Source organism: Adiantum capillus-veneris, chromosome 29, assembly GCF_014529385.1.
Source record: "Adiantum capillus-veneris isolate H3 chromosome 29, ASM1452938v2, whole genome shotgun sequence".
In the NCBI taxonomy this organism is placed as follows: Eukaryota; Viridiplantae; Streptophyta; class Polypodiopsida; order Polypodiales; family Pteridaceae; genus Adiantum; species Adiantum capillus-veneris.
Window position 1 is genome coordinate 53,291,226 of NC_140959.1, and position 27,929 is coordinate 53,319,154.

General features: G+C 43.3%; 1 pseudogene; it reads right to left on the reverse strand.

Moving 5' to 3' along the window:
- Window positions 1–514: 514 nt before the first annotated feature.
- On the reverse strand, window positions 515–3,398 carry LOC147419202 (brassinosteroid LRR receptor kinase BRL1-like; annotated as a pseudogene).
- Between the last annotated feature and the right edge of the window lie 24,531 nt (window positions 3,399–27,929).

Here is a 27,929-nt window from a genome sequence, read left to right on the forward strand (position 1 = left end):
CGGTCAACGCAATGTTGGCCGATTCGGCCTAATTGCACCTGTTACTTACAACTTGTGTGATCATATGCTTAATCCTGGTATTGGCAAGTTCTTTTATGGGCCTCTCTTGCAAAGTGCTTCTCTCTTGAAGTATTGAATCTGAGTGACAATGGGCTAACAGGATACTTTCATGAAGCTATTATAAGCTAATTGCTTTCCCAGCTAAGCTCTATTGTAGCCGTAGGCTGGCCATTGGGATCATCTTGTTTTTTTTTGCTTCCATGAATTATACAAGCTGCCATTTTCCATGTACTCATAGATGAGCAACCTTTCATTGTCTGTTTGAGAATAACCCCACAAAGAGACGAGGTTAGGGTGCTTGATTTTCCCTATTGTTTTTATCTTTGCCTGGAAATCTCTTGGCTCACCCTTCTCATCAATCTTATGGATGAGCTTCTTAACCGCTACCACAGTTTGATCGTCTAAGGTGGCCTTGTAGACTATGCTAAAGCCTTCACTGCCTATCCTGGCCTCTTCACAGAAGCCCTTGGTGGCCTCCTTGAAGGTGGTTATGGTCTAGGTGGTTTTTGGAGCATTGGACCAGGTTGCCTAGGCTGAAAGGGATGGTGCCAGTGAGGTTGTTATGTAATAATGAAAGCACCTGGGTGTAGATTAGGCTACCATAGTCCTCTGGAATAGTGCCTATAAGCTTGTATTGGCTAACATCAAAGAATGTTAGGCTGCCTTCACTGGATCCTGGAGGGTTAGGGATGTAGTATGGTGCAATGTCTGCATAGAAACGCTAAGGTTGCATCTCTGCTCTGGAAGTTTAGAATTTTGCTTAGCCTTAAAAGGTGAACTCTTCTCATGGTAAGCACTGAACCCAAGCCATACTCTGTGCATAGATCTCCGTATAGATACTTAAAATACCCGAATCGCAAACCAGTGCTGAGCGTTCCTTTTATCACCTTCCCTGCTTGCTCGGTCAGCTCGCAGGGGATGCTGCCCTCTAGCTCATTGCTACTAAGATCCAACCACACCAGATACCTGCAGTTTCCAAGTGTGGGTGGAATTGTGCCTGATAACAAATTGTTGCCAAGGTGCAGAAAATTGATTCTTGGCATAAGCCCCAGCTCCGGCGGAATGTAACTTGTGAGACGGTTGTTTGAAATAGTTAACCACTCTAGGCTGCTGCAATTTGAGAGGGTGGGCGTGATGGTGCCGGACAAGGGCCCAGATGCAAGTAATTGATTCGCCAGCATGAGACCACTAAAGGAATGATGCCTGTGATGTAAAGAGGTTGCTTGTGAGGAGAGCGAGCTACTTTAAGCTGCAGTTTGCCAAGGTGGGTAGAATTGTGCCGTGCCGTTGAAAAGGTGAGAACCAGCAACCACAATTGGCTTGTCGCTGAGCAGATGTTAGGTCTTCTCCCTCAATGAAATGAGATTGGCCCACTCCTTCCTACAGGTAAGGCAAGACTGGCAGTGGCTTTGCCGTTCACAAAATTATGATATCTAATGTGACAAGGTTAAACCATCTAAGGGCACTACCCCAAACAATTCATTATCTGCAAGCAGCAACTTCTTGAGAGAAGGACCACAAAAGAAGGGCAGGATGCTTTCTGTGGTATGGGATAAAAAGTAAGTTTATTTTAGTCTAACAAGAGAGAAGAGAGCAGCTCCCTTCAGTCCAAATTAACATGATAAGATATCAATGAAAGAGCTCCCTTCAGTCCAAATTAACATGATAAGACGACATCAATGAAAGAGCTCCCTTCAGTCCGAAGTAATATGATAAGACATCAGGAGCTTCCTTCAGTCCAAAGAAAAGTAGCTCCCAAACCAAAGGAAAGCTTTCTTGCCAGCTTCCTTCAGTCCAAAGGATACTAAATAGCTTAGCTCCCTTCAGTCCGAAGTAACATGATAAGACATCAGGAGCTTCCTTCAGTCCAAACAAAAGTAGCTCCCAAACCAAAGGAAAGCTTTCTTGCCAGCTTCCTTCAGTCCAAAGGATACTAAATAGCTTAGCTCCCTTCAATTTAAGGTGAGGTGGCTTCCTAGCCTAGGGTAGTTCTCTCCTATCCAAGGAGAAAGAGTTCCCTTCAGTCCAAAGTTTATTTTAGTTCAAAGCTCCCTTCAATCCAAAGAAAGTATAATGAAATATTTTCCTTACCACAAAAAGCTTTCGGTGTCGCATAACCACCTCACCGGCACCATCTAGCTCGTTGCCGCTGAGATCAACCCACGATAGATACCTGGAGTTCCCAAGTGTAGGCAGTATTGTGCCCGACAATGAATTGTTGTTGAGATGCAGAAAATTGATTCTTGGCATAAGCCCCAGCTCCGGCGGAATGTAACTTGTGAGACGGTTGTTTGAATTTGAAATAGTTAGCTACTTTAGGCTGCTGCAGTTTGAGAGGATGGGCGAGATGGTGCCGTTGATAAGGTTGAGGTTGAGCACCAGTAGCCATAATTTCCTTGTTGCGCCGCGGATGTCAATGGGGATTTCCTGTTCAATAAAGTTTCCCTACATAACCATCTCTCTCATGTTAGGCATAGCCGGTAGCGGTGTCGGGAAGGCGCAAGTCATAAAGTTGCAACTGACATCTATTGCAGCAAGGCTGCTGCAGCTCTCCAAGGGCACCACCCCAGACAAATCATTGTCTGCTAATAGCAATCTGCGGAGCGAAGGACCACAAATCTTGCCAGGAATACTTCCTATGAAGGCATTTGCACTGAGGTCAAGTACCCTTAACCTACTGGAGTTGGGGAGGGATGCAGGAAGAGGCCCCATGAACTTGTTGAAGCTCAATACAAGCTTATGCAGAGCCGGCAATTGGGATTATCTTGTTTCTTCTTGTTGCCGAAAGATCCAGCTTCTTAAGCTGGTGTAAAGAATCCCCATAATCGGGTAGTATTGCGCCTGTGAGATTGTTTTTGGAGACGGAAAGCACCTCTAGGCTTACTAGCTGGTTGAAGATGGTGGGAATATTTCCAGGAGTTCAAGGAGATGTTGACATGGCGCAAGCTTTGGCAGGAGCTGAGGGATGTGGGAATTGGGCCTGTTATAAAATTTTTAGAGAGATCTAATAGAGTTAGGTTTGAGAAACTACCAGCTATGGCAGTTGTGAGGTTCAAGGTAGATAATAAGAAGGCTTTAAGAGGTATTTCATCAGTTCCTTGATTAAAGGAAATGTTAAGATGTTTAAGTGTCCTGCATTGGCCGATACCCATCGGGAGGCTGCCTGAAAGGCTGTTGTTTGAAACGTTAAGCCATGAAAGAAAGGGCGCCGCAATGGAGGAGAGAGCACCAAAGAAGTTGTTGTGCGAAAGCCTTGTCAAGCACGCAATCAAAGCCTTCCCTTCCCCAAGATTACAAATCCACTCCCTGTCGTACTGTGCCTGTTCTGCCTCCGCCATTAAAAGAAAATAGCGGCTGGATGAACCGAACCCGGGTGGGTACTCGACTTTTTAACGTTGATCGTCGATTTCTGTCAACAATCTGATGATGAATCATCGAACCCACTCTGCGAAGCTACCATACCAGTTCTCGTGAAAGTGGAAGGCTCAGGGTAGGACAGGAACTACTCTACTGGGTTTCTCCATCTTTCGAGATAGATCATCTAACCTATAGATTAGGTGGTTTGCGGGTCTCTAGTGGACTTTTAGCACGCCTCCATTATTAGGTGCCACGAGTTGCGGCTAATTCTTCAAGTAAGTGTCTTTTCTCCGCAGTTTCTGTCAATATACCCAAAGAAAAGAAGCCGATTTCGATGGTACAGACTTTGAGTCTGGAACAGGTACTTCGAGTGAACTAGCTGACGTGGATGAAAGGTGCTATTACTTCGAGTGAAGTACCTGACGTGGATAAAGTCATGGGTGAAGATGCAGGTGCTTCAGGCCTTTAGTAGATGAAGAAGCGGGTGCTTTAAGTAAATTTGAAGTAGATTTAGTAGATGAAGGATTCGTTTTATTTGCTTTCTGTCTTCTGAATCTCGTCACTCGCTATCCCTTTCACGGCAACCACAAGTCCTGCGAGCAAAACGCAACCTTAAACCTTACCGTGCCTTCTTTTCTTGTTAGGTGGTGTTGGTCAGGGGCAAGCCACCGTCTGGCCGTCTGGCTTATCTGAGTTAAGCTTATCCGAGTCAGGCTTATCTGAGTTGAGCTTATCGGGGTTAGGCGATCCGGAGGTCATATAGTATATGAGGGGTTACGAGAGCTATCATTCAATAGTTTGTCGGTCGCTCCCGACGACCATGTTGGCTGCCTTTTTGTCATTAGCTCTGAAAACACCCTGAAGCTGTGCACATTGCCTTTGTCTGTGCATTTGGGAGTCTGGTAGTACCGGCACATATCCAGGTGTCCCCTGCGCTCACATCACAACACAATAAGATATGTGTCACATGCACTCACTAACCGCGCCATCTCGAAGTCGGCGACGTGAGCCTCTAACGCCTCGTCAAGAAGCACATTCGCTGTCTTGAGGTCTCGATGTAGGATGTTCGGACGACAATCATTATGGTTGAATAATAAACCTTTGGCTGTGCCCAGAGTGATCCTTTTCCCTAAGGTAACTTAAGTTGGAGAGCCGTGTGATGGGTAACCATTCAAGTTGAATGCCATAGTACTGATGCCTAAGGCGGTAAACCAGATACCTACCACGGGCCAAGCAGCTAAGAAGAAGTGTAGAGAACAAGAATTGTTGAAGCTAGCATATTGGAAGATCAAACGACCGAAGTAGCCGTGAGCAGCTACAATGTTGTAAGTTTCTTCTTCTTGACCAAACTTATAACCTGCATTGGCAGACTCATTCTCAGTAGTTTCTCTAATCAAACTAGAAGTTACCAAAGAACCATGCATAGCACTGAATAGAGAGCCGCGGAATACGCCAGCTACACCCAACATGTGGAAAGGATGCATAAGGATGTTGTGCTCAGCCTAGAATACGATCATGAAGTTGAAAGTACCAGAAATGCCCAGAGGCATACTGTCAGAGAAACTTCCTTGACCAATTGGATAGATCAGGAAGACGGCGGCAGCAGCTGCGACTGGAGCTGAATAAGCGACAACAATCCAAGGGCGCATACCTAAACGGAAGCTTAGTTCCCATTCGCGACCCATGTAGCAAGCTACACCAAGTAGGAAGTGAAGAACGATCAGTTCGTAGGGACCACCATTGTAAATCCATTCATCGACGAAAGCTGCTTCCCAGATTGGGTAGAAGTGTAACCCAATAGCTGCAGAAGTAGGGATGATAGCGCCAGAGATAATGTTGTTACCGTATAGCAAAGAACCAGAAACGGGCTCGCGAATACCGTCAATATCTACGGGAGAAGCTGCGACGAAGGCGATGATAAATACAGAGGTTGCGGTTAGTAGGGTGGGAATCATCAAGACACCGAACCATCCGATGTAAAGACGGTTTTCAGTGCTGGTGATCCAGTCGCAGAAGCGACCCCATAGGCTTGCGCTTTCGCGTCGTTCTAAAGTTGCGATCATGGGAATTTTTGGTTTTCAAAAAGGAATTAGTGATTCCCCAGGCTAGTAAGCCTGTTACTATGTAGCATATCACAAAAACCTATCTGTGTCAACCAAAATCGATTGAGTCTCTAGAATTCTTGGATACAGAGGCTTTTTCCCCGTATCTCAAAATTTTTTGTCACTTATTTCACAACCTGGATTCCCTAAAACAAGGGGAGAGGGAGAAATGAAATTTCTCTCCTAGGTAATGCACGCCCCTAATCAATTTTGGTCTCTAAAAAAAGAATCCTGCGTCAAGCCTTTTCATGGACGAAGCACTCCGCAGCTTTGCATCGGCCAACGTATTGTAAATATTGGAATAATTGACGAACTAAGGAGGAAGTAGTCGTCAACCCCTCACTCATCCATCTCTGCGTAGTGTTTCTCGATTCCCCGATACTTGCGCCCCGATTCCAATCCACAACGAAAATATTGTGGATTGGAACTAATCTCATCTAAGCAAAACTAACGGAAGTGGGCAAAAGCTTTGTTAGCTTCCGCAACTTTATGAGTCTCTTCCTTCTTCCGTATGGCACTCCCAGAATTTCTGGCGGCATCTATCAATTCATCACTCGACCTTAAAGCCAAACTTCGACCTGAGCGTTTTCCACATGCGATCAATGACCACCGGATGGCCAAAGCTTTTCCTTTTGCAGGTACTACTTCAATGGGAACTCGATAAGTTGATCCACCCACACATTTGGTTTCTGTGACTACATCGGGAGTTACCCCACGCACTGCCTGTCGCAGAACAGACAGTGGGTTCCTATTTGTCTTTTATCTAATCCGCTTCATAGCCTGATAAAAAATTTGATAAGCTAGTGATTTTTTGCCGTTTTTCAGGATACGATCAACTAGCATGTTTGCCAATCGATTGCAATAAATTGGATCCGATTCGATATTTCTAATTTCGTTCGCTACACTGCTCCGATGTACCACGAGTTTACAACTACTTCAGACTTCAACCAATTTTTTTTAATGTCTTTTCCCGGCGGTGTTTTAAGCTACTATTTCGGCTTCTTCACTCCATATTGTAGAGTGGATCCACCGGTTAGTGGGGGATCTCCCTCCAAACTGCACGTGCGACTTTCGTCGAATACAACTTTCCATATGATTGGGTAATAACTATGGTTTCCAACCAATTTTTATTCATCACATAAATCATATTTACTCATTGCACATTGAGTATCCGTCTCCCTCTCTTCCACGGAGGAAGAAGAAATAGGCATGGAAAGGAAAAATCTTGCAATTCAGTTATCTCACCAGTAATGTCCGTAGGTTTCCCGATCCAATCGGTAGATGTAGGCAAAGTCTCCGTCAAATATTCGTAGTCTTAACCCGAACCTGTTCCGGAAGGAAAAGGATTTTTTTTTTTTAATCAGGTGGGAGTCCGGGTAAAACTCAACTTAACCTACTGAAGTAAAACACCTTAGACACCAAGTTGTTTCACACAAATAGACGGGTAATGGTCAATCTTTGCAATAGCATGCTTCGGTCCCCTGGCAATGTTGGGTCGACTACACATTTAACATATCAGAACAATTGATACGGAATCGTTGCGATGATACAAGTTGCGACAATGCTCTGCAACGCACTGGAACGCCCTTTTTTACGATCTTTCACTCCTACAGCATCTAAGGCTCCTCTAACGATGTGATAGCTAACGCCGGGTAGGTCTTTGACCCTTCTGCGAAGCCTTTCATTATTTAATGGTGTCGTTGAGGAGCTTAAACTGTCATTAGCATTATTTAATGGTGTCGTTAAGGAGCTTAAACTCCCTTCTTCTTGATTGCGTATCAATTTCGTCGACGTTACCAATTTTCAAGCAAGTTTTGTGAGTTGATAGTATTACCGAGTAATTAATTGCTATTGTATTGTGCGGTGCGATAATTTTTTGCTCTCAGTTTTTCCACAGCCAACAGCCCGGTGCTGACCTGGCTCAAGTTTCGAACACTTATCCCCCGACACCTGGTGAACCCGACGTGAAACCCGAGCCGGGGTGGGAAAATTGTTGAAGCTTATGTCTACACCACAAGAGGCAGCCATGCAGCAGATGATGCAACAGTTTGCGGCATATATGCAACAGCAAACAGGGTGCCCAGCAACAACATAATTTGCAAGAGAGGATTCGCAAAGCTCGGCAAAGTGTTACAGAAAAGCTCCAAAGGTTTGAGGGCCGAGATATTTCAAAATTTTGTAATTTGTATGAGCAGTCTATGGAAGATAATGGTATTGAAGACCAGGATTTAGTGGAAGGATTTCATCTGATTGCAGTACCGGAACTTAGGGACCGGATTAAAGAAATTCAAGCGGCTCAAGGACCGAACTAGCAGGATTTTAAGAAGGCGCTGCAAGAGGAATATTTTTTGGAGGATTCTCAACGGGCGACCAGACAGAGTTTTACGAAGTGGGTGCAGAAGAAGGGTAAAAATTTATCTGCACGAGAACTGTTGCGAGAGTTTGAAAAGAAGTTTGATCAATTATCGTCAGCAGAACAACGTTCCTTGAAGGATCAAAAGGTGGAATTGTTTATTCAAGCTGCTGATCCGCGACTACAAAAGAATTTTGTGCAATTATTGGAGGACCCAGCAAGAGAATTGGGGTTGACATCAGATTGGAAAATAGTCTGTGAAGTGGTGAATATGATTGTAAAACGACAAAAGCGATCTGATAAGCAGATCGTGGTTGAGGTTGTAGATGATGATGAAGAAGAGATTAAAGAGAAGCCGCCCTCTGCAATACCCAAAGTGGAGGGGCATGTTCTTGACGACCTAGTTAAAGGTATTCAAGAACTAAATTTGAATTTTAAAACTGTTAAATTTGAAGGGTTAGCTGCAAAGGCGTCTACTTCTGAACCTAAGCAGCAGCAGCCACTACGTAAAAATTGGGATCGATGCATGTGGTGCGATAGTGAAGACCACAGGTTTTTGAGAGAGGATAATGAGTTTGATGAAGCTTTTAAGAAGAATGTGGTTTTCTGGAAAGACAAGAATATTCATCTCAGGGCGACAAGGGAACTGCTCCGCTTGAACTTTGGTACAGGCGGAATGAAGAAGATAGTGGAGGAAATACAACATAATGTTGCCCTTGTGGAAGCATCTACATATGGGCTGCAAGTTTGTGGTAAGGAAGATGATGATGGTACAGGTACAAAGGGCCAGTTGTGGCCATATGCTTTAAAGACAGCATAAGCAAGTAAGGTAACATATGGGAAGTTACGCGAGGTGGGTAATTCAATTCGAGAAACTATTGGGTGGACCGATCCAGTGGATTCTCTTTCAGTATATGCTTATATTGCTAAAGCTCAAGCCAATGAAGCTATGGTGGAAGAGAAGCGGAAAAGAGATGAAGAGGTGGCTAGGACGTCAAAAAGGCAGACGAGATCCAGCAATAAGAAAGAAGAAGTGCCAGCTCCTAAACCTGCTCCAGAGGTGGTTATGGAAGAGGCTCCGAAGGACAAGAAGCAAGGTAAGCGTAAAGGACCCTCGTATAAACTCAAGTCTGATATTGAATTGGCTACAGATTTGAAGAAAGTTTTTGAAGAACGTATCCTAAATAGTAAAGTGGAGCTCACATTGGAGCATATTCTTGGAATTGCTAAGCGCGATTTCCACGAAGAGATTATAGACATCATAAAAAGAAAGCGACAAGTACCGAGTGATCAAGAGTCAGATCCAGTTAAAAGCCAAGTGGTTCATCACATTGAAGCAATTTTGGAAGACTATGAAGAGTATTTAGCAGATCTTGAAGAAGAAGAGCCAAAGCCTGTGGTGGTTCCAAGCCCGATTATACCTGAGGTAAGAAACATGCATTTTAATGAATGGTGAAGATGAAGAAGTTATACCCAAGAGTCACTTTTTGAGGACTCATTGGGCCAGAGCAACGACAGAAACAGTGGTAAAGCTTGGCGACATTGAGGAGCCGGTCTTAGCCCTCATAGAACATGGTTCGGAAATCAATCTAATGGCAAAGAATTTGCACCAAAAGGGGAAGTGGCCTATTGATATAGATCACGGGTGGCGGATTCGAGTTGCCAACATGCTTCCTGGAGATCTTTATGGTGCATGCGCAAATGTTAAGGTAACTATTGGGGATGTCTGTGATGAGCAGAACTTTTTTATACAGGAGCATTCCTCCTACCCATTGATTCTGGGACAACCCTACATTACGGCTGTGCGGATGGAAACTAAGGTGCCGGATGATGGCTCGGCCTATGCTAGGGTTCAAAGCCGAGATGGTAAGAAAGCGGTTCAATTTCTAACTGTATGTGTTGATCATGCTAGAAACAAAGACAGTTTACGTGATGGTCCAATGCCAAAGATACGTAAGGAGTTTAAAGAACAAAGATTTGCTCAGGATTTTCTTGGGGTGCCACTATAAAGCGGGACTATGGTGGTGAAAGTGAGGAGAAGTTCTCGCAAAGAGAAACCTTTTCTTCAGCATTTCTAGGGTTGACATCTGAGGGTTCAGTATCTTACAGGAAATTTAATGATTTAACTAAGTGGGAGAAACAATATGTTTCAAGCATTCAAAGTGACTTGCAGGGATGTGATGTGTTAGAACCGGGTGATGCGATTTCAAGAATCTTCGAAGAGATCTCTTATGTTGATACTATGTCAGAGCTTGAGGATATCAAGCAGAACAGGTTAGAAAGTGGAACTGAAGTTGTTAAAGTGCACTCAATGGACATATTTGAGGCACTTATGCATATTGAGGATAACTTGGATAAAGAAGTTGAAGCACAGGTAGAGACGAAGTACAAGACAGTTGCAAAGAAAGTGAGACATGTGGCTACACCTCTACCAAAGGGAAGTGATGAAGTAATTAAAGAATCTTCTCGACAGCCTATGCTCAGAAATCCTAAGAACATTGGGCACAAATTCACTAAAGAGACATTGCAGCAGCTTAAGGTGGGAGAAGATGGTTTTCTCAACGAAGAGGAAATCAAGTGTTTTCAAGGTATGCTCGAAAAACATGGTAAAGATTTTGCCTGTGAGCCAAGTGAGATTGGGTGTGTGGATCCAAGTGTTGTTGCACCTATGGTTATATTCACTGTTCCTCACATGCCATGGAGCTTACGTCCTATTCCATTTCCTAAAGCTCACTTGCCAAAGCTTATCAATTTGCTTAATGAGAAGATACAAATGGGAATCTTGGAACCATCATGTGCCCCATACTCTAACCGATGGTTCACTGTTCCGAAGAAAAATGGTACTTTAAGGTTTATACAGGATATGCAGCCTGTTAACAAGGTAACAATCCGCAATGTGGATACTGGCCCAATTGTGGATGAATTTGCTGAGGCTTTTGGAGGTAGGTCAATTTACTCTATGGGTGATCTTTATTCTGGATATGATCAATTTCAGTTAGCTTTAGAGAGCAGGGATCTTACTACGATGCGTACACCTCTCAAATTGGTAAGGATGTGCACTCTGCCCACAGGGTGCTACTAATTATGTAGCTCATATGATGAACGGCATGAATAAGGTATTAAGGGACTTTATCCCACATGTTACTATGCCTTTCATTGATGATCTACCGATTAAGGGCTATGAGGAAGGCTCAAAAGATGAAGTAAAAGATCAGAGTGGGTGCCGACAGTTTGTTGCTCAACATATTGCTGACTGTGATGCTATTTTATCCAGGCTTGAAGAAGTTAACTTAACACTTTCACGGCAAAAATCAACTTTTGGTGCCAAAGAGGTTCTAATTGTAGGGCACATGTGCAGTCCAGAAGGTAGAAGGCCAAGTCCGGCTAAAGTTGAAGCTATTCAAAAGATGAAGGAAACGTGCTCTTCGGTTACTGAAGTTCGTCGGTTTTTGGGTGCATGTGTATTCTATCTTATTTGGCTGCCACATTTTGCTCATGTAGCAGAAGTTCTTTATCAATTGTTGAGAAAAGGTAAAAGATTTGTTTGGGAAGAAGTTCACACACGAGCTATGAGAAAATTAAAGAAGATGCTCCTTGAGGCTTTGACCTTGAGGAAAGTTGACTACAAATGCGGAAGGCCAGTAATCTTAACAGTTGACACTAGCCCGACAGGTATTGGATGGGCTATAGGTCAAGATGATGAAGAAGGGAACAGGTATGCCCTTCGATTTGGAGCAAAAGTGCTCAATGCTCACCAAAGAGGCTACCCATAGGATAAGAGAGAACTTTGGGGTGTTGCTACTGCTCTAAGGTCTGATAAAGAATACTTTATTGGAGCTTCAGTCATGGTAGAGACAGATTGCTTGCCACTGATAGGGATGATTGCAAATTGCTCTACTCCGGATATTGCTATGCTACGATGGATAGCCTATATTAAGTCTGTTAATCCTGAATTTTGTCATATTGCAGGTAGAGATAATCCTGTTGCAGATATGTTATCAAGAGCTAGATTTGAAGATGAAGAAGAGATGCTGACCCCAAGTGATGATGTTTGCTTGAAGTTCTATTTGTCTTCTTATCTGCATGCATATTGTGGCAATATTGCTCATAATTTTGAGGTATTTTCTGAAGAGTTCTATGAAGGAGAATGGCTTTTGATTGGTCGCTACCTTAGCACTCTTACTAAGCATGAAGGGTGGACGGATCAAGAGTACAAAAAGATCAGGAAGAAAGCTTACGACTATTTTCTGAAGGATGGCCATTTATGGAAGCAGCCAAAACGCTCTAAAGGAGTACCGCAGCGGGTTGTTTGTGATAAAGCGACTCAGCAGCAGGTTATCAAAGAGTTTCATGAAATTTTATGGGCTGGACACAGAGGGGTCTGGGCAACTTTTGTCAACATTAAGGATCGTTACTGGTGGAAAGGTATGTATAAAGATGTGGCTCAGTTTGTGGAGACATGCCTAATATGCCAACAGTATTCTAATGTGTGACATCGAGATGGATTTCATCCCACCTATCCACTGGCTATGCACTACAAGTGGGTGGTGGACCGGATTACCATGCTAGTAGGTGTCTGGCAGGGATCTTACTAATCACGTGGAAGGCAAAGCTTTGTGTACCAAAGCTACCAGTTCCGTATGCAAGTTCTTGCTTGAGGATGTTATTTCCAGGTATGGATGTGTTGGTAGAATTACTGCTGATAGAGGAGAGCTGGATGCAGATGAAGCTCGAGATTTATTTACTCACTTGGGCATTAAATTGGCTCTCACTACAGCATACAATTCAAAGGGTAATGGTAAAAGTGAAAGAGGGCATCCGCCTATTGTTAAAGGCATGCCAGGGACATATTAGTGATTGGCCTAAACTCCTACCATTTGCTTTATGGGCTGATCGAACTACACATAGTTCTACAGGTTTTATGCCATTTGAGCTAATGTACGGGCAAAAACCCATTATGCCTACAGAGGAAGCGGTTATCTCTTGGATTGTAATGCCATGGGAAGAAGGTATGTCTACAGAAGATTTTCTTGCATTGTGCATACGCCAACTTGAGAGACGTCAAGAAGATATTGAACAGGCTAAAGTAATGCTTAAGGAAGCAAGGCTGAAGAACAAAGCAGTGTTTGATGGTAAGCACAGACTACGACCTCGTGTTATTAAAGATGGGGATTGGGTCCTTGTATATGACAGTAGCCTGGAGAACCAGTACACTGCTATGCGGAAAATGGTTAAACGATGGTTTGGACCATATGTAGTACTTCATGTTTATGATAATGCGACCTACAAGTTATGCGAGCTTGATGGCACTGAGCTCAAGGTGCCTATTGCATGGAAAAGAGTCAAGTTGTTTAAGCAACGATATGGTGAGATTAATATTGGAGACTTCAACACAGATCTACTTCCTGAAGACAATGTTATGTATGCATCAGACGATGAGTCTGATGATGCTCTTGATGATGCTTTATGAGTACGGTTGGCACAGACCGGAGGCTGTGCAGGTTCAGAGGGGATGGATGTCGTGCAGCTCCGCTCCCATGCTAACAAAGATGCTAGAAAAATGCACATCAAGTTGTTTGAAGCCTACATGATTAATGAACAGTAGTTAAGGCTTGGTAACGGGACAAGTTCAATGCTTAATGTATGCCAGATGCGGCTTTGAAGTGCCAACTAATGCCTTAATGATGCCAAAAAGGGCAATGCTTGAAATGAGCACAGATGAGGGTTTATGATCTAGAACTGTAGTGCTTGAAGTGCTCTATCGGCTTGTCTTTATGGCTCGTCGATTGGAGCTACAGTGAAGAAGTTATGGCACTTTGAAGTTTAAGTCGATTGCAAATCCGTACCGGATTGGGCAACTGCAGAGCTGAGGTGACAAAAATGGAATGAATGCACGGGCCTTAAGTGCTCACTTTGTGGAGCGTGTCGGTCTTTTCAGATCACCGATTGGATTTATGGTTGCCAAGATATTGGCCGTTAAAGATTCACCGGGGGCCGGCTCCGTACAAGTCCGGTCGGCTCGGTCGGGGTGCCATCTGGGAATTTTGGCCTCCTCATCAGGTTAGTATGCGTTCTATGCAGTTGAGACGTCTACGGCTTGGCAGGCAGAGTCCGGTGTCAGTTGTGTCGGCAATGCTGAGCTGGGTTATTTTGGCATTATTCGAGATGTCGGTATGGACAATAAAAATTCACGATGATATTGTTAGTCAAGGACTGCTGAAGAAAAATGTTGTGCTTGCCGATGCTTTAGTTGGTATGTAAGCCAAATGGGGTGTACCAAGGTTGTCAAGTGCTTGGTATTGCTTGTGGAGCGTATAAGCTTAAAGTGGTGCCGCTACAAAAACACGAAAAGCTCTTGATGAGCTCATTGTTGAAATGTCAGCTCATGGGGCATATTGATTGAGGGATAGGCTTTGAGAGCCACCCGGAGATGTTGTGCTTGGCAGTGAATTGTCCGGCAAGTAAATCAAATGGGGTGCCCTAGTGGCCGCCCGCCATTGAGGAAGGCCGCCTAACTAAACCCTTAAGGGTGTGTGAACAAATGGAAGAAAAGGTGAAGAGTAGCATGGCGGCAGTGAACGGCAGAGGGAGATGAGGCTAAGATGCTCGCGCAGGGCGCATGCATGCTCAGACGGGCTTGGCGATGAAACGGATTTTACGGGGCTCGCGAAGGCGCTCCATTTGAGACCATCACCAGTGGATTTTACGCTGGTCGGACCTTTTGCCTGCCACGTCACAAAGCGGCTTTTCCCGCGCCACGTCAGTCACGGCGCCGTGACTGCGTGGTGGGGACAATTTTTTTAGGGTGGCTGGAGAGAGCCAAGAAGGGAATTTGAATCAACAAGAAGGTGGGGTTCGAAGAAGCAGAGAGGAGGGAAGTGGAAGGAAGCAGGGCTCTATCTCTCAAGCTCTTGAGGCTCAAGGAGGCTCGCTCTCTCTCTCATGCTCTCGGAGAAGCAAGCCACGCTCTCTCTCGTGCTTAAGAAAGGGAGGAAGAAGGGGAGATTCTTAAGCATGGAAAATCAAGACACAATCTCTCTCTCTCTCTTGTTTGAATAGGTAAAGAAGCCACATCCTCTCTCTTGTTCTCGGACGAGCAAGGGAGGAAAGAAAGAGGTTATCTCTCTCGTGCATGAGAAAAAGGAGAAGATACTCTCTATCGATCTCCAATCCAACCAAAGCAAAGGGAAATCTCTCTCTCTTGCTCGACAATCCAAGCCAAGCAAGGGCGAGCTCTCTCTATCAATCAAGGGCTTTGCAACCAAGGCAACCAAAGAGACTATTTCTCATCGGCTTATGCAAGGAGATATCAAGAAGGGCTTGTAAGCAGTCATAGGAGAAGAAATACTTTCGGCATAGACATTGATTGAAGACAAATCCAACAGATAGAATCGACACAGTAGGATTTTCCTCGTTAGCAGGCAAATTAGTCTAATTATCTCTTTTTGATGGATTGCGGAGCCGTTAACGGCCCGGAGTGATCTGTAAAGGGAGTTTAAGCTCCTTAACTGTCATTAGCATTATTTAATGGTGTCGTTAACGACACTTCTTCTTGATTGCGTATCAATTTCGTCGACGTTACCAATTTTCAAGCAAGTTTTGTGAGTTGATAGTATTACCGAGTAATTAATTGCTATTGTATTGTGCGGTGCGACAATTTTTCGCTCTCAGTTTTTCCACAGCCAATAGCCCGGTGCTGACCTGGCTCAAGTTTCGAACACTTATCCCTCGACACCGCTGGGCTAATTAGTTGGCCTGCCGGGCCCGCCGGGCTAGTGAATCTTCCCGGCGGTCACGTCGGGTAAAGCTATTTGCCCGCCGGGCCCGCCGTGGCTATATAAAGGTGACGCCGGTGCTTGTCTTTTCACAAAAGAGGTACATTGAAAAGTCTTCACCAAACTTTCTGGCAACTTTCCACATTCTCAAAGCAGTGTAGCAGTAATTTTTTAAACCCTTCCTTATTTTATTGATGTTTTTTTGAGTGTTTTGCGTTAAAACTTAAAGGTTTAAAATTTCTTTTATCAAATCATCGTACGTGGATGCACTGGCACATGGTTGTAATTGTGGCTAGGCGTGTCATTGCAAAAGCATACGATGATTATGTTTTATATTGCTCCCAGTCATTCATGCTTTGGCACATGGTTGCAATTGCGACTAGGTGTGTTGCTGCTAGAATGACAGGAGCATTTGTTTGAAAGAAGTAACCGTGAGTGAATGCACTGGCACATGGTTGCAATTGCGGCTAGGTGTTTCATTGCAAAAGCGTAGGGTGATTATGTTTTATGTTGCTCCCAGTCATTCATGCTTCGGCACATGGTTGCAATTGCGACTTCTTATCGCCCGAGGTCCACTATCATGCTTAGGGAACATGGATGGCTCTTGCCAAGGACTTGAGTCATAGACCACACGATCTTCATTGCTTAACAAATCTTATGCAATAGAGAGTGTAGCCTATAGTATGCATCATCACCTCAATTTCTATCATTTATGTGATCTTTAAAAAAAAGTTTTATCTAGGGTTTTATGGTTATTGGAACATTGGCTTCTAGGTAAAGGTAATGCATGCCAAATGATGACTACAAAGGCATGCAGATGCATTGTACCAAGATGAATGGTAGCTACATTGGCAGGTTTATATAACCACCAACTTATTGGAGATGTTGAAATCTATTAGGCACCCCATGTTGGTAGTGCCTAAGGTCCATAGTGGTAGGAGAGTGATAGCTACGAGGCACATAGTGATAGCTACTAGGACCGTAGTAGTATGGTGCATACTAGAGTTTTCATGTAGCCTAGTGGCTATAATAGCTTCCAAACCCAACTACATGGTGGGTAGATACAAGAGGCACATCAGGCTACCAGAGTAGCTACTAGATCGAGTAGCCTGGTGGGTGGCTCCCAAATTATCACGGTCTCTTCCAAAGTAACCTAATGTCTCTAATAGTAGCTTGGTGGCCACCAGATAGTAGCTATTGAGTAGCTGGGTCTCTTCTATTTTAGAATAGTGGTGGGTGCCAGTCTACTAATCTAACCAAGTGATTAGCTTGACAACTACCTCTTTTCCAATGTAGCTTGATGGCTCCCAATGAGCCAACATTATATACACAAGCACTAGACCCATAGTGGTGGCTACCAATCAATCTTGGTATGATGGCTACCCAATTGTAACTTGATTGGTAGGTTGATAGCTACCAATGTTAGTATGGTAGCTAGACATCTCTCATGGTAGCTACCCATTCTTTCAATGATACATGCCTATTGTCTTGGAACCTAATTAGGCTTTCTTGGTGGCCATTTAGTCTGAAGCTACCTATGCTTTCCTATAGCTATCCATCCATGCATAGAGGTCATCCATTCATGCCAAGTAGGTACCAATATTGGCCTACTAGCGGATTCTGTTCTAGGGCCAGAGTCATCAAAGAAATTTAAATCAATTTCTCTTTGCTTGAATTTTTTAATTTATGGTTAGTGTTACTATGAATTTGACTAATTAACAATATATATAATTCTTTGTGGATAAATTGAGCATGGTGGACCAAAGAAAGAAGCTATGCTTTTCAACTCTGTGAATCTTGAGAAGGAAGCCAAAGTGGAGGATGTGATACCGAGAAAGAAGCTATGCTTGTCAACTCTGTGAATCTTGAGAAGGAAGCCAAAGTGGAGGATGTGATACCGAGAAGGAAGTATAAGTGAATGAGGTGAGAGAGATTGAGATAGTATGGTAGAGAAAGATGCTCTTGAGAAGGGAGCCTCCACGTTAGGAGGCTTCAATAGTGGAGGAAGCTGCTCAAAAATCAAGCCCCTCTCTCTTGCAGGAAATAAGGATGATGCAAAAGGAAAAAAAGAGGAAGCAATACGGTAGTTTCCTTTTTTTTCCCTCTTTTTTTCCTAATGAGGGTAGCATTGTTTGAACCAAATGAAATAAATCTCACCATTGCTTCCACGCAAAAGTGATTTGGCAAACATACTACAGTGAATGCTTAAACTAAGGAAGCTAAATCCATGGGACAAGAGGAGAAGGATGTGCCGATGATGGATGCCCCAGACGAGGGTGGAAGAAGAGTCTAAAAAACTCTACAAACATAGATGACCCCGTTTTTTTTTTTGTGGCATCAACTTGGCCTCCACTCCCTGGAGCTATTATCACTATTTTGTAGCCTCTTGTGGCTTTGTAATGTCTTGTCAAATTTTCAATAATAAAAAATGAAAGATTTTTTATTTATACCTTTTTATGTATTTTTTTAAAGATCTTATCGTTGATTGTCATGTTCAAAGGATGCCACTCTAGTAATGTTGCCATGTTAGAGAGGGTAGTTGAAATGTTGTCAAAATGGTCCACTAGGGGTCATAGTGCTAATATTCCCTATTCAATACAAGGTGAGTGGTAATAGTCATCTATTTTATTCTTCTTCTAGTTCATCTTCTTTAGACATGGTAATTGAAATGGTGTCTAAGTGGCCCATTGTTCAAGTTTATCTTGATGATAGGGACAATTGGGATAGCATTCTATGTTCAATATAAGGTGAATGAAAGCAATTTAGTATTCCAAAAGAAGCAAAAGCATAACTACTGGGATATTATTATTATTATTTTGCCAGAAGGTGATAGTTTTAACATAAAAACTAGAAATCAAGTTGCAAAGTGTCCACATATGGACAAATAAAATGTTGGGAGCACTAGCTTTCATAGACAACTTGAGGGTAAACATAAAATAAACATGATTAACAAGTTTCATTACATAAGGAATTTTGGATAGTTTATCGTATAGTAAAGAAAAATATAATTGCTAGAGGTTTAATACACACATTTCACAATAGTGCAAATGAGCAAGTCTGAGAATACTCCTAGATGCTTCAAGTAGCAATATTCTTACCATATAGGAACTTAAGTAGCCATATGACAAGATTATTTGTAGATGAATCAAGAGAGCTTATTACTAGTTTAACATGTGGGTTGAGACTGATGGGTTGGATGTATCTTATGCTCATTTCAAATGTCAGAAAGTTTAACATGTGGGTTGAGACTAATGGGTTGGACGTATCTTATGCCCATTTCAAATGTCAGATGACATGCACAAGGGTTTGCTACTATCTGTGGAGTCTTTAACACTAGTCTTGTTAGAGAACGAGGCACTTTAGTGGCTTTTGAAGCCTTTTTTCAAAAAAATACCAAAATTTGTGAGGAATTCAAAATGAAACACTATTTTAAGAAAACATGCCCAACACATATTACGAGTTGAATAAAATTTAGAGAAAAATATCGAGTAGTGTAGAAGTTTCCAATTTGTAGCCATCTTTAAAGTCTAATGTGTCCAAGCACACAAAATTTTACTATTCCATCCTAAAGATAGGTCAAAGGATCTTTAAGTACAGTGAAAATTCACAAAAAATTAGATAGACATGAATGTGATGGGTCTATGAACATTCTATATTTCTAGAAGAGAATGTTGGGGTCAGCCCAACTTGGGCGGACACATGTGTCTGAACACCTTGTAAATGCCTTTATAAGGCTTATGATAACCTAATGAAATCTCTCTTTTCATTTGTACAGCTCCCGTGTCTTCTCCTCTCCTATCCTCTCCTCTCTTGTGTGATTTCACCTCTCCTCGCCATGTCTGTGCGCGACTCCGTTCACTTCTGTGCATGCTCAACAACTGGTATCAGAGCACCAGGTTGGACTCTTAGTATGGGTGCTCAACTATGTAGATAGATTCATGTGTATTATCTCATTGATTAAGCATTTTCATTATGTATTAGTCTCTTTAATTAAAAATTGCACATTCTATTATCATCTGGTTTACATTTGAGAGAGAGAAGCATTTGTGGAGATTATGGAGTCACCGCTACTGCAATGGAGTGAAAATTTTCAACAAGGAGGTTGCATAGAGGTTGCCATGAAGTCTTTGGGGAGAGATTTGCATCAATGTAGGATGCAATTGAGTCATCATCAACAAGAGATCCTAGCAAGGAGACTTGTGAAGGAGCATGTGTGGAGGTGCAGACTTGTCGGTGTGGCCGCAGCCAATGATGGTGGACTGATTTGCAGCACAGCGTGGCTAAAGTGGTTGTCCCAAGAAGAGGGGGCAACATTGTTGGAAGCGCTTGCGGCTTTAACATAGTTGGCATTTCTGGCATCTTAGAAGAAGCGGTTGCAAAGAGATTAGCACCCTTGAAGGAGAAAACAAGGCTACACCAGCGAGCAAATAATTCATGTTAAAGTGGTGACAAGGCAATGCCAAGTTGTCATAAATCAACACAAATCTGCAATAGAAGTAGTGCAATAGCCTGTGAGGGAGTAATTCCTATATAAGGCCAGCAGATTGGTAGGGGGCCGATGCCATAGTCTTTTCAATGGAGTTGCAGCCGGAGACATCCTGGCCAGTACCTAGTAAACAAGAAGAGGGAGTCTGAAGCTGAGCTCGTGTGATGCCTGCATCCATGGAATTTTGGGCCCCAAGGACATCGAGCAACCCTCAGACATGCTACTTTGTCTGTGTGTGATAACAGAAGGAAGGATTCCCAAATCTCGGATACAGCCTGTAACATTTAATGGCCTAATAACTTGTGTGTAGCGGAAATTACCATGAACATAGTGGGCATTTCATTAGAATAGATTCCTAATGAGAATTACAAGAGTGCTTGGGTGGAGAGAGCAACAAAAAGCATAACACCTAGTTAGATAGCATCAACAATACTTTCAAAAGAGAGAGAAATTAAGCTATTGACAACAGTTGAGGACCGGATTTGCATGGAGCCGGTCCCCCCTCCAAAAGGCTTTGTATTATGGTTTCTCCCATCAAGAGAGACATTGTACAATACAATTCTTTGTGTTCCTTCAAGACTAGCTAGTGCAATGAAGATGGAAGCTTCATGCACTAAGCAAAACACTTAATCAAACACAACTTGAATTATCCCCGTTCTCAGACCCAAGACCTCACACACCTTCGAAGATGGTGAGAGCTAGCAGGGTATGAGAGTAGATTGAGAGGAAGAAGGAGTATCTTACGAGAAAGATGTACATCTCCTCACATAATCACTCATATTAGCATAGCTTAGCTTAGTAATTAGCTTGGTAGAGAAGATGAGTATGCATTGAAGCTTGGCTCTTGGTTGGATTTGCATCCACATGCCAAGAGAGTGTTGATGTGGGCTTCTATCTCACAAGCTTGGAGTAGGTGATGAGCTCTCCATTAAAGCTTGGGAGGAGATAGAGTATTCTTTCTTCACACATGGTCAAGTGTGAGTGTGTGTGTGTGTCAATGCCCAGCAAAAATCAGCCCCCTCTCTCTCTTGGGCGAGCCCTTCTTGCTAAATTGGTCTGGCTTTTGCCTCATTGGACCTCCCCAAGTCAAGCCAATGGGTGTTAAGCAGCATAAGTGATAGCCTTCTGACATGTGTCCCCCTTTCCCCTTTTGTGAGAGCTTTAGGTAATTAAATAATTAAACTAAACTCTCATTGGACCCCTTTGCCTCCTGGCCAATAGGAATCAGGCAAGCCATTGGGCTCCTGAATGCTCATTGGACCCCTTGGGAGACTGCCCAATAGTCTTCTAGGAGACTTAATTCTCATTGGTTTCTTTTATTAAATGTTTTTAAATTAATTAAACTAGATTTACTCTAGCTTAATTCTCATTGGTCCACTTCAAGGGTCTTCCAATAGGAATTGGGCACACCTTGTGGGCATCTGGCCTAGGGAGCTGACATGTGTCCCTAATTCCCTTTGTGAAAAGGGAGCCTGTGTGTGTGTGTGTGTGTGGCTTTCTCTCTCATCCCCTACTAAATGGGCTCGCCCCCTCCTTTGTAGGCTTTGAAGAAGACTTTTGTACACACACTAAGCATCCAATTTTCCCTAGGATTGACCTTTGGACACAACCTTTGAATTTTGGAACCTTAGCATTTTGGAAGTCTTAATGGGCTGAACCTTAGGGTCTTTTTATCCCATTGTTGCACATGGCTCTTTTGCAGATGGCCCCCCCTTTTGATCCCTATTTTCCCTCCTTTGGATCCCTACTGTGGCCAGTCTGCTAGCTTAACCAATATTCTAGCTTTTTCTCCCCTGGTACCTCCCCACATTAAATGATCAGTTTAATATGAGAAAATCATTTAGGAGAATTAGATATTGATTATTATGACACAGCCGATGGCGGGTATGAGTAAGGACTCAAGAGGAGCCCCTCGTCTAGTCAGCGCGGACAGCAGGGCAGGGATAAGGTCAACAAAAACACACACACATTCGTACGTGTGTGGTGGGTACGCATGGCCACGTGTGTGGCACACGCATACACACCCAGGCGCCAGCAAGATTTGGCCGATTATAGTACTGCCAAGTGCCACCAGCTATTCGACAGAAAGCCATACGATTTTTGTGTGTTACAAGAAGGAAAAAAAAAACAAAAAATAAAATAAAAGATAAACTCTTTTAAATATTAAGGGTTTCTTCCCATGATTGGGTGACCAACTCATAGTTGACAACAACGGTGACTTGCAGTAGTGTGAGGAGGGCTATTTACAGGAGCCATGTGCTCATGGCTAATATGTATGATTGCTTGTGTAGTTCTGAGTTTGAGTTTTTTATCCGCCTCCATGTGTGTTCAACAGTCGTCCTTCTATATCAATGTCAAAGATGTAAGGGATTAGACACTGCCCGGACGAGTGACTATAGTCGACGGTAAGACCTTCCCAATGTGAAGCCCCATTCTTTGTAAATCACGTCTCGTGAGGTTACTAGGTAAACCTAAACCCAAGGTTAGCTAGAGTTATCCAAAAACTCTAGGGTTTGGGAGTAAACCAAAAACCCCATTTGTGAATGGTGACTCATTGAAGCACCAAGTTATGGGAAAACCTAAAACCCTCGGTTGTGAGAAAACCTAAAACTCTACATATCATGAGGGTGACGAGTCCAGTTTTAGGGGGCGAATGTGACAATATTTGCTAAGTTCGGCTGAAGGGGGCGATTGTTGGGGTCAGCCCAACTTGGGCGGACACATGTGTGTGAACACCTTGTAAATGCCTTTATAAGGCTTATGATAACCTAATGAAATCTCTCTTTTCATTTGTACAGCTCCCGTGTCTTCTCCTCTCCTCTCTTGTGTGCTCTCACCTCTCCTCACCATGTCTGTGCGCGACTCCGTTCGCTTCTGCGCGTGCTCAACAGAGAAACTGATGACATTTGACACCCATCCAAAGTAAGGAGAAAAATGAAGTGTTACGAGAAAATTGCTATTTTTGAAAAGCATAACTTTTTTTATACTTTTAGATTTTTGATTCAATTTTGTGCCACAAAGCTATGTATGCATCTAGAATGCATGCTCAAGAAGTTCTCGTGAAGTTTTGTGGTCATTCGCAGAAGTTATCCTCAAATTACTAAAACCTGGTATGAGCCACTTTTGTGGCTCACTAACAAGACTAATGTTAAGAAAGAAATGAATCTTCCTAACAAAATTTCATGATGTTATTAGAAGACCAAGAAACCCTAATCTTTAAAGACTATAATTGAAAAGACTATGAGCAAGATCATCATCAGTAAGACCATGCGGCAAATAGTGGATCACACTTTACCACATTGAGAGCAAAGAGAATACTAAAAGCAAGGAGAAGGGGAATCAAGGAAGATCAACAAGACTTGGCAAACGGTGCATTAGGCTTCACCACATTGAAGGAAAACACCATATCAAAATCAAGGAGGGAAAACGAGCAAGAGAGCTTGGAACAAATGCACCTGCTACACATTCTACACCTGCAAGAGCAACCAGGCAGGTGGTGCATTAATCTCTAGCACATGGAAGTAAGAAATTAAATAGGCTAGACTCCAAGCAAGGAGCATCATTCCATCTCCCCCACCTTGCATTCACTCACATCTTGTGGATGACCATGGGCATTCCCCTCCAAGGCCTTGCTTTTGAGCACATGCTAGGTTCCACGTGTAGCTACTAAGAGTCACCTCCTCCTATTCATTAAATTGAGCCGATCAATCTCGACTTGAAAAACACCTCTATGATGGAAGCAACTAGTACTAAGCAAACAAATAGAGGTACAAGCACATACACCAAATGAATGAACAAAAATGATGTTGAAGCCTTGAGCCCCATATAAGAGGCTTTTTCAAGAGTTGTAAGGGCCTTTTTCCAAAGATTTTTTTGAACTTGTGAAGAGGATCATTGCTCTGTGTACGTCATGGTGGCTTTGTAAGCTTTTTCAAGGAGAAGTTTACCATTTGTCCCCCTCCTTGTGTCGATTCCCCCCCCCCCCCCTTCTTTTTTTGCTCTTGCACTTTGCCTAGTGTTGCCAATGTCGGTGTGGTTGAGTGCAACCCCGAACCGATGTTCGTGTATGCAAAGTGAGTGAGTGAGAGAGAGAGGATTGTGTGCATTTGCAATGTAACGGGCATGTGAAAGTGATTTTGTGTCGTTTTTGAAGGTGAAACTAGTGGTTAAGGTGCTGTGTTTACCTTGGGCCATGTTACCACCAAGCGACCACCTTTTATGTAGCCATGGTTTGGGCTTGTCGGACCTGCTAGTAGTGTATTATGTTATTGGCCGGGCTTGTCGGTCAGGTAGGAATGGTTAAGAGTGATCGCCAATGAGAGGTGCACTCTAAAACTGGAACCTATAATGTTTGGATAAGATTGGCTAAGTGTGGGTGCCCAAATGTGAACGGCCAAGCCCATATAAAAGTCAATCTAAACCTAAAATACCTCATTCTCTCATTTGTGCAATTGAAGAGTACTCTTGCTCCATCTCCATATTCTTCTTCATCTCCTTGTGTGTGTTTGTGTGTGTGTGTGTGTGTGTGTGTGTGTGTGTGAGAGAGAGAGAGAGAGAGAGCATTGCGACGACGGCACGGCGGCGGGGCAAGGCGGTTGAGCACGGCACGACGCTAGCTCCTTCTTCTTCGCGGCAAGAAATCCTCCATGAAGGCGAGTATAGGGTGGTGAGTGACACACCCTTTCTCTCTTGAGCTTGCTAGATTAGTTTGGTTGTGTGCTTACAGCCATTTGTGGGTCACACAGAGTGTACGGAAAGTCCCTTGCATTGACAAGTGCGATAGATGTGCATATTTTTTGCGCCGCCGGGGAAATGACCTGCATTAAGCTCAAATAGCACTCTATGCTGCTTTGTGGTGCATTATGAAATGTAGGAAAGGTAGAGAAAGAAGGTGTGTGCCTTGTTGAGAAGGAGTTTGTTTTTGTTAATGAGGCGTTGAAAGGTACTCTGTGTGTTCTGTTCATAAGGTGTTAGAATTAAGGTAGTAGATCTATAATGTTAGTTCTATAGGTACAATAAGTAGATATGTTAGTTAATTAGTTGATGTAGTAATATGTTAGTGTGTAATAGTAGCTCTATTAGTTGTAAGTAGGTAGGTTAGGTGTGTGTGTACTCGCGTGCGTGGCGCGGCCACGGTGACCTTATTCCAAAAAATTTATTTTTTTAGAAAAAATTAAAAAATTAAAAATTTTAAAGGTAGGACCGGGATCGGGAATATTCCCCAGGCCTAGGCCCAAGCCCAAGCCCAAGCTCACGCTCAGGCTCAGGCCTCAGTCACCCTTTAAAATTACTTATTTTACCCTCACGTGTAAGTAAAAATCGACCCTTTTGAGGACTAACGGAGCTTCGAGTAACCAAACGCTGTGCTGTAAAGCACACCACGACCCCCTGAGCGATACGCTCCTTTTGAGCTATCACACACTCTGATCCAAAAATTTATCATTAAAAAACATTAAAAATGGTTTAAAAACAAGTGAAAACGGGATGCAAAATGCCCAAAAAATTAAGTGGTTAACCTTAAAGGTTATTCACTGACGCTTGTAGGGTGCCAAAGGCACATGCATCTGTGCTCTGGTCGTGTACTAGAGATTGAGCAACTAACGAGCACTTTGACTTACGTGGGCACTCATTATTCCTCTACCTTAGGCTCTAGGCCCTCAGTAGGAACCCAAGGTAGTACCACTCAGGACTCGCATATTGCGTCCAGTGACTCTTCCTCTGACTATGACTTCATGGAGGGTTACCCAATGCCTAATCCTGATAGCTCAAGCCAAGACATGCATGCCATGGGCCCACGGTCCGGGCCGAGCGTGCTTAGCTGCTTAAAGAAAACCGTGCCACTCGCTCCGAACAGGGAGCTAACCATATAAATGACGGGGGTGGAGAAGTAAATTCTCCACTCATGACCAACATAGACCCTATGCCCTTAGGAGTGTGCACATGAATACTCCATTCACTGCACCCCCTGACTCTTCAGAACTATTCTCCTCCGAGATTATATTATCTAATGGTTGAAGCCTTGCCGAAGTACAAGAAGTTGAGCATTATATCATTGCAGCTAGGGAAAAAGAAATCGAGAGCTTACGCAAGGCGGAGCAACGAACAGAGTTAAAAGCGAAAGTCCTTAGGTCAATATTCTTGCTAGGAGAGAAATCGAGTGCTCCTGACTTAGCGACCACTAAGGGTCAACCCATAGAGAGCCACATTGCATCTAGCTCAAAGGACACCCCTAGTACCTCGATTCTAGATGGAGCGTTTCTAAATGAGAACTGGGAGTGTGACCTACATACGAAAACTCTAACCAACCTATACATAAGTCACACCTATCACGTGGGTTGGTTAGATGTCCTATAATCCACAACGGGTACTACTAGTATAGAGGATCAACAACAACGAGTTTGTAAGGTCATCGATAGGGTTATTGAGCTAGAGAGACAAAACAAGGGGATCCACATGCCTTCAACGGGTCTCATGAGATTCTTGGATATAGGGAAGGCTAAACAACCAGCTTTATCGCAAATGGAGACTCCCTCGATAAATCCGATGGATCCTCCCTATGTTGTTTCGTCAGGGATCTCAATGCAATCTGAGCCCGCAAGTGATAGCTTTACTTTTCCAAGTCTAGCTCATCTTTCCCTTGACGACATCACGACTACCATGCCTACCCCAATGATGGGCATGCCAAGAAACACGCCATGGACCTCATTTGTTAGTGAAGCACTGCTACATGGTAGCTCAATGCCGACAACAGCCCCTACAAGTGTGTATTAATCGTATGCACCTATGGGTCCTCGTACTCATGTAGTTTCTACCCCTCCCATTGTTTCAACAACCTATGCTTCACAACCACAACACCCAAGCTCTTATTTCCATGGGACCATACCGGCTAGCATTAGCATGTCACATCTGACGCCTGCTATGCCTAGGGCCACACATATGAACTTTGGGCCGCCACGTGGAACATCGTACCAAACATGGAACCCAAGGGCTTCCTATGCGCCAAGACCAATGCCAATACCTACTCCACATGTAATCTCTGGAGCGTCTTCACCCACGGTGCCTGCTCACTTAGGTGACTTGGCAACATTTGCTCAAGCTATCGATCAATCTATTGCTGAGAATATGCGTAACAAGCCTGATAGAGAGCCTAGAAGTAAGGCATTACAAATAGCCAAGCTCACACAAAAATTTAGTGGAGACGGGGATGTGCAAAAGCATATTGAAGTGTTTGAACAAATATGTGATTCTCTAGGAGAACACAATGACCTGCATAATAGTAATGCTTTAAGCCTAACCTTAAGTGGGAAGGCTGGGGATTGGTATAGAACCCTAAGGGTGGAAGAAAAAAAGATTTACCCTACTCTTAAAGGACTATTCTTAAAAGAATACATACCAGAGGGAGTGCTTTGGGCTGTAGCCTCTCAGCTCCAGAAAGCCCAACGAGAGGAAGGAGAGTCGATGAGAGACTTTATCAGTCGCTTAAAGCATTTGAATTCTCATTGTAATCCAAATGAGCGCTTCAATAATAATCAATTGCTTGATAGATTCATTAGGGGATTACGACATGAGGATATCTACAATGGTCTAGTCATTAGAGGTATCCCCACTTGGGAAGCAGTCACCACCAATGCGATCCTATTGGAGTATAATTTAATGATTCAAAGAGAAAGAGTGTCTGTTGAGCCTAAATCTATTAGCTCGCAAGCATCAGGGCATCAAAAAATGACCCTAAAGCCTATTGCTAAGGAGCCAAATATTTTTTAGATGACTTTAGCAGATCTCGCCAAGGCCATTTA